Below are 8123 nucleotides of genomic sequence, written 5' to 3'. Positions count from 1 at the left end.
TTCAGTCAGCATGGTAGCACGGTCTGTCAGCTTCCTGCTTCTCAATGTCAGTGTTGCCATTGTAGAACTCAGCAGGGAGCAGGATGGAGACAGCAACTAGAATCAGCTAGCTCTGCCTGTGACTGGGTCTGACCCCACCTACTGCTAGCCTTCCTCCCTTCCGCCCTCCTAATCCCAGTGGGGACCAGCCACCATGGCCTCCCACATATTGTCACCTTTTCCCTCTGAGGGCTCCCATGCATCACTCAGACAAGGAAAACCGTGCCTGTTGCTTCTCTCACACACAACTTTGCTCGGACCAAGGTTGGCAGCATGCTTCTGTCAGCACTCATTCCACCACAGGGGTTGTTCCAGAAAAGCTGTGACTGTTTTAGTTGTGTCTCTGGTATTGCAATGGCTAGCAGATTCCCATCCCTGGCCAGTAGCCCATTCCCATTTCTGATGTCTTCACAAGGGAACACAAAGTGGGTTCGCCATGGCCGCAAGCCCCCAGGGCTTTATTTTTTCCTAGCCTTTCCATTGGAGTAGTGATGTGTCTGACCTCAAGATCCATCTTGACACCCACTTGTGAAATGAACCAAGCAGTGCTGTAGTCAATAAGCAGCTTTGTGGGGAAATAATCATTTGAGATTTTATAAACAACTTGTGATTGGATAGGATGAAGGGGGCTTAATAAAGGCCATAATAAAGTAGACTGTTGCCAGGGTGAGGCTGTTAATCTATGCATAAATCATAGCGATTGTGATTCATACCAAACTGCCTTTGGTAAAACAGAAAAAGGAAAGTCTATGTTTTGTTTATTTTTGTTTATTTATTTGATTTCTAAACCCACCCTTCATCATAAGGTCTCAGGGTGGTTCACAGAATATGTATTGTGGGTGCTTTAGCCTAAATGTCCCAAAGACCCGTTTGAACTTGCAAACATTTTGCTTGGCTCTGCCCCCACTTGCCCCACACCACATATATAATAGTAATTTTCTGAACAGTTTGAACACTATATTTAAAAAGAATTCAGAGAAAAGGAAACCCAGTCTTGTTCCAGAAAAGAAATAATAACTATTCATAGAATGAGGAGCTGTACCATTCATTTTACTGCATGTGCGCTTAAAAAGAAAGCATGTGTGAAAAAATAAATGTATACAGTTAAAATTGCTTAAAGAAATTTTACTGAGAGTAAAAGAAGAAAGGGGGTGGGGAGAGATTTCTTGATAGAATTAGATGCCTGATTTTATCCCCGTGCCACATCACAGAGGAACCAGGAAATTGTTCTTCATAGAGAACAATGAAAATATTTGTCATGAAATCAGGGCTACATCCCTTTCATTCTTTATGCAGTGGTGGCAAGATTCAGCTTCTCACTATCAGCCTACATGATGGTAATTTTATTGCTTTTTTATTCACCACCTTCCTTCAAAATGCTACTGACAAAAATGATTTCTGTGAATTGGCAATCAAGAATAATGCACAAAGCGGATCAGTAATTGCTGAACGCTAAGACTCCTTGCTGTGACATAATTCTCACTGTTTATTACTATGTTTTCTTTTCATGCTGATTAAAAGTGCTTTATTTTCAGTGTGTTGTACGTACTGACATCTTTCGTGGTCCTTCGCTAGATGTTTTTCACTGGGTAGAAGTATAGACATCTGATATACCATCCATTGTTTCCTTTTTCTTTCAAGAAAGCCAATTGATTAAATTGAAAATAATATTCTGCTTCAATTTTTATTTTATTTTTTAAAAATTTACATACTGGCTTCCTACTGGCTAAATGATGTGGCCTATGGAATCTTGCGCCAGGCTAACTGATTAGCTGAGGTTTTTAAATATGCCACCTTTCCACAGTGAGCTGTGCCCAAAGCAGCTTTAAAAATTGCTTATCTTATCAAAGTACAAATCATTGGGGTGGAGGCCTAGAAGTCAGTTTGCAACACATATTAGTAAATTCAAATGGGACAAAAATCATTTAGCAAACATAGCATAAATTCAGTATTACAAAATAAATAATCTGGACTTAAATACATAAGCAGAGAGCTCAGTAAGAAAATTAACAAATGATAAAGTTCCAACTGCTAGCACAGGTCAAAGGAGCCTCAGGCACTTGGCATACATACCGTACGCCTCTGCATAAACATTAACATTTCCAAGCACCGGAAAATGTGAAATTTAGTGCATACGTGCAATGTAATAGCACAAGAAACAAGAAGCTGGAAACCATGGGGTCCATTTTGATGTTATTGGTGATAACAAACTCTTGCTTACCTCCCTTAATTCGGTACACCTTCCCAGTCCTAACAGAACATCGTGAAAATCAGATTTACATTTTTCTAAATTTGGGGTCTTACAAGACAATTTGGGATTCTGCAAATTTGGGATTCTACAAGGCAAGACTACCAGTGCAATCCTATATATGTCTGTGAAGAGGTTAAGTCCATTAGACTTATTCCCAAGTAAGAGTGTACAGAATTGCAGCCAAAAGCATATGGTATATTGATACAAAACAGCTCAATGTCTCAAACAAGGACTTTCAGAATGGTAGAAAAATGGTTGTGAGTAATATATACAAGGAGTTCCTTTAAAAGAGATTTTCTTCAGACACTATAGGAAACAAATCATACGCTTTGCAAATAAAACTAAGATGGACGTTAAGTCAAAGGGAATAAAGGACACAGATGCGTAAAGACTTTTATTTAGGTCACTGGGCTGGTGAAGTGCACCCGCTGCAGTCAATGCAGTCATATTCAATATAATTAGTCTAGCACATGTACCGAGTGGGGGACGTTCTGCTCAACAGAACAATCATTCAATGCAGCAATTGAAAAAAAGGTTTGGGCCTCACTGCTGTTTTCAGTAATATTTCATCAGCCCAGGAACAGATGCAGCTGCAGTAAAGACAAACACATTAGAGGATAAAAACAGGAGGACAAACCACAAGAGACTCTGGGTTACAATGATAAGGCAGCTGTTTTGTAAAATAATGTGTTTAATGCTGCTGCTGAAATTCACAAATTCAGGTCAAATATAGAGTTGGTGACTGGACTTTAAAAATTCTACCACCCTTATCCAAACCCATAATGTTTTTGTCGAACATGCTTTGCATAATTATCTCAAGTTCCAGTGTGTTTTTTGCAACATTTAAATACACTTTCTGTATTTTATTCCATGTCTGTTTGTGCAAACCGTCTCACAGTCTGCATATTTCGGTACAAACAATAAAATACTAATGTACAGCAGAAATGCATCTTACACAATAAGTATTTCTATTAATGGAGCCCCTGTTTCACCTCAAGCAAACAACATATATGCATCACATGCCAGGATATACTTGCAATCACTTGGTAACAATCATCTGTACACAGAGCTCCAATGAGCTCTGACAGGTCAGAATCTTTAAACCTAAGGCTGTATCTGTGGTTTGAATAAACAGAACTAGGAATGGAACCCCAGAGGATTTGAAACCGGTCCTGCGTTTAGGATAGATCGTTAGCCAACAAGACTAAGACCAATACTAATTTTGGTTTTATTCCTGTTAAGGAAGATAATGGGATTTAGATTTACTTCATAGGGACTATAATGGAAGGCAGGTAAGGAAGTGAAGACTTTTATAAAGCTTGTGCTCTGTGTTTCAGTTCTCATGATCAAATTCTGGCGGACACACACACACACTCAAACACACTTTGCTCCTGCTTGGCTGCTCCCTTTAGGCAAGCAGGGAAATGAATCAGAAAGCTATAGTTAAGCATAGCTCCTCACTATGTGTGAAGTGGGAACTATAGTTAAAGGTAAAGGTAAAGGGACCCCTGACCATTAGGTCCAGTCCTGGACAACTCTGGGGTTGCGGCGCTCATCTCGCTTTATTGGCTGATGGAGCCGGCGTACAGCTTCTGGGTCATGTGGCCAGCATGATTAAGCTGCTTCTGGTGAACCAGAGCAGCGCACGGAAACGCTGTTTAGCTTCCCACCGGAAGGTATTTATCTACTTGCACTTTGACTTGCTTGCGAACTGCTAGGTTGGCAGGAGCAGGGACCGAGCAATGGGAGCTCACCCCGTCACGGGGATTCGAACAGACCTTCTGATCGGCAAGCCCTAGGCTCTGTGGTTTAGACCACAGCGCTACCCATGTCCCAGGAACTATAGTTAACGGCTCCCAAACAAGCCAGAATTTGGAAGCTAGAGGTGTTTGTGAGCAGGGTAGGTGAGGGAGGGACTGCTAACCATCTTCTGTTTGTCATAAGGACAGGCATCCCAGTAGTAGTTTTTAATCAGCAACTCCAACCATTCTCATGATAGGTTAAAGGTGTTAGCAAATGACTCAGTTTTAAACATGTTTCCGATGATTAACCCCATGAGACACAAAGACAACAATGTGATTGATACAGCTCTGATGACTAACTTTAAAAAATGTCAAGATGCTGTCTAGTCATGTGGGAGTGTTGCCATATTGGCTGGGAATCCTGGAAGACCTACTCCCTGCCTTGCAGCCCTTTTCTCACTTGACCAGGGAGGGTGGGGTCCTGACTGACTCCAGCTACAAAAGCTGAGGCTGCGGAAGAGACTATTGGGCTGGGGTATTGTTTGGGGTTTTTTGCTGGGGGGTTGTTGCTGTTATTGATTTTTTGTGTGTGTATATTTATTTTAGATCTATGATTTATGTGGAAATTGTTCTATTTGTTTGTGTACTTTTTGATGTGTTTTATTTATTTCACAAACAAAAATGGCCCTATAAGGCCCTCAGACAAAATCTCAGAAATGTGTTCATGCACCAGTCACTGCTAGTGCTATTTTTTCCGGCCAATATAATGCTGAATTTGCACAATTTCACCCATGTCACCATATATAGATAACATACGAACATAACAGCCCTGCTGTTATGCTGGACATGATGGGCATAACAATTAGGAACAGTGGATATGAGGATAACAGCCATTATTTCTTTGCTAAAAACTCTGTCAACTCTGTTGTGTAGGCATCTCTTCATGTACATTAAAAGTTCACTTTTTCAAGTGGTCACAACAGAGTTACAACAGAGAACGCTTTAAATACATACAACTTGTTTATACTGTATATTTGTTTATGTATTTATTTAATATTTTTACCTGCCTTCCATTCCAAATGCCCTCAGTGTAGCTCACAACATAATTTTAAACAACCTACAAGATACACTCAATAATAAAATAATATCCAAGAACAGAAACAAAAAATTGACAGACTAAAGCAGATGCATAAAACAACCAAAAAGGGAATAACAAAGATGCAACAGAACAAAAAGGTCTTAATATTCCATCTTAATGCCAATAGTTAGGGGACCAATCAGAATGCTCAGAGGAGGGAAGTCCGCAATCTGGACTCCACTATGGAGAAAGCCAAATCCTGTGTCCTGGTCAATCAAATGTCCAACTACAATGCACTCAGGGCAAGGCCCTCAGTGAGTAATACATACTGTTAGGTAGGAGAAACTTAGTCTCTGATAATCATCCCCTTCTCCATGGCACATCCACCACAAGTGAATGTGAAAGATTGGCTTAATTCAATGCTGCCAAGTGTTGTTGTTTTTAAATATTTCTCAAAAGTTATAAATTAAAAAGTTCTGCATTAACTGAGGCAAGGCGTTCAGACATCAAAACAGGTAATCACAGCATTGTGTTGTTAGGGTGAGTTCAGGAAGCTAATTGTGTCTCTGTGGGGACAAGGAAAGGCATAGGTCAAAAGCACTTTCCGGGAGTTACACCTGCTTTCTGCAAATCTATTTCATAGTAAATGAGAATGAGAAATAGGTGTAACCTAGTCCTGAAACAGGAAGAATAATGCATGGACTGTAGAGAATGGTATTGGCTCCAAGTTTTGAGGGGCATTGGGGGCCTTCTCATCAAGGAAGGCCACAGTGCCTGTTTACTTGCACTCTGCCTCTCGGCAGATTGGGAAGAGGGGGAAACCACAGGGCAGCTGAAAGATGCTGGTTTATCTCCTCCCTTTTGCATGCTCAGGAAAGGCAGGTGAACAGGCAGTGAAAGCACAGCAAGGAGGAAGAGAAGCAGGAGGCTTGGAGGCTCAACCGTGGTCCCCTTGCAGGGCTGTGCACCTTGACAGGTCTCAAATGATGCTTAGCCCTGATGCCAGCCTTGGCAGAGAACAAAGTCGCTACCAAGAGATTCAGACTACCTAATACAGAGATATTAATTTGGTTTGTCATACAGCTGAGTGTTCCATGTTTTGAATTGCATGCAGTTATTTTCCATGGAATCCCAGCAACTGCATTAGGATCTACCCAAATATGACTTTAAAAAAAAACAGGTTATTGCAGAAAAAAAGATACTTCATAGTTTCTGTTGACTGAGTGCCCGCCCGCCCTTTCTGCTTTTACCTTTTGAGATCTAGTGTTTCTTCCTGTGTAATCCTTAGTCATGTCAAGCCAGTCATTTTCAATTGCAAAAGAGCTACTTGCATCCAGCATCCAGTTATATTGTGGAACTTCCAAATTCTTTTATCGTCAGTATGGTAGAAGCAAAAACAGCAGCAATAAAAACAAAACATCTAAGGCAGCAGATACTAATGGTATAGTAGACACCCCTGGAATATGTTGGGCTTTATATTGTAGCATAGTTGCTGTTTTAAAAACACACAAACACCCACACCCTTGTTACTTTCCACCATATGTAAAACATCTCCAGCTTTTTCCACGCTGGTTGTTTGGTCTAGCTTTTACATTTGGATTTTATTCCTTTCTCCTGGACTTTTCTGTTGGCTGACATTCAATGACGACTGTCCACTCATAGATGGCGGCAGTCTCATTAGCAGAATGGGGAAGGGGGTCATTTTTGTGACACTCCCCCCCCCTTTCATCTCTAGCCCTCTGGAACTGTTTTATTTATCATTATTTCATACAATGTCTATATTGATTGATTGAAAAAAAAACCCTCAAGCATTTTGCAAAAAAGAAAACCGTAAAATTATTGTTAAAAAAAACTATTTAAAGCATTTTTTTAAATGTAATCAGTGATAAACTTAAAACAGATTAAAACACACATCAAAATTCTAGATATCTGGACAGACTTTTAGATGCATCAGGGTGGGAAGAGTATCGGCAGAAATGGCCTTCCTTGTTTGGAAAATGACCTTGTTCTGCTGGCAGATTCCTTTTTTCAGTGGACAGTCGTAAGTGGGTGTCACCTAATAAATATTAAAATTACAGCATTTCTCTGGTTTTGGGTGTAGATTTTACAAGATAGATCATAAAGACTAATAATTATGTTGTAAGTATTACCATCACTTATTTTCACATAATATTTTTTCACACAATCATTTCTGTCAGAACTGATCTTGTTTTTATTTCTGTAATTTTATGCAGGTTTTTATATAAGTAGATAGGTAGATTTAAATATGTCATTGTACCATATCTTTCCCCCAACGTTTGTGTGTATTAAACAAACCTGAGTTGGCCTAATGAAATAGTTAATAATTATACTACATTAGCTTTTTAAAAGTGTGCTTTTACTAGAACTATATCTACAATAACACTAGCAGATAAATTCCAGTGATAGTGCAATCCCATACATATTTACTGAGTATCACTATATTCAATGAGACTTACTCTGAGAGGATTGCAGTACGAAGGAACTAATATAGAACATTGCATTACAACATATAATGTTTGAAGACAAATAGGTACCTAATTCAGAAAAAAGTCTTACACTTAGGGAAGTACATTGAATACATAGCACTTTTTGGTGTCTCAAGGCTAAAATCGAACATAAATAATGATCATATGGAATTCCATGCTGCTGTGTAACATATATATATTTCAAACACTAGTTAAGACCAGTCTTAAGGTTATATATTCTTATAAATTTGACAGAGCTTCTTGGAAACTCATACGTATTATGAAGTGAAATCCTCTATACCCATATAGGATGAAATCCAATTTGTCCATTGATTTTAATGAGTCTTCTGTGAGTATGACTAATGTTGGTTATCTCCCATTTGGTTATCTCCCATTGATAGCATGCGTACCTTTTACATGCACATTTACAACCTACTGGTAATAAATATTACAAACACAAGATGGTAGTCAACTAAATAAATGCCTAAGGGGAACAATTTTCACTTGCGCCAACAGGAATTTCCTCA

At 39.3% G+C, this 8123-nt stretch overlaps 1 long non-coding RNA gene across 1 annotated transcript; it reads right to left on the bottom strand.

The window, feature by feature from the left end:
• Nucleotides 1-2671: 2671 nt before the first annotated feature.
• Nucleotides 2672-7085, bottom strand: LOC308471387. The gene is made up of 2 exons (XR_013982939.1): nucleotides 6361-7085; nucleotides 2672-2880 (listed from the first exon to the last, which is right to left on the bottom strand). It is a non-coding gene; the product is annotated as an uncharacterized lncRNA (long non-coding RNA).
• Between the last annotated feature and the right edge of the window lie 1038 nt (nucleotides 7086-8123).

The sequence above is a fragment of the Podarcis pityusensis genome (genome assembly GCF_964106645.2).
Source record: "Podarcis pityusensis genome assembly, chromosome: 2".
Taxonomy (NCBI): domain Eukaryota; kingdom Metazoa; phylum Chordata; class Lepidosauria; order Squamata; family Lacertidae; genus Podarcis; species Podarcis pityusensis.
Note: the sequence above shows the minus strand (reverse complement) of the source record. Positions and strands in the feature narration are given on the sequence as shown.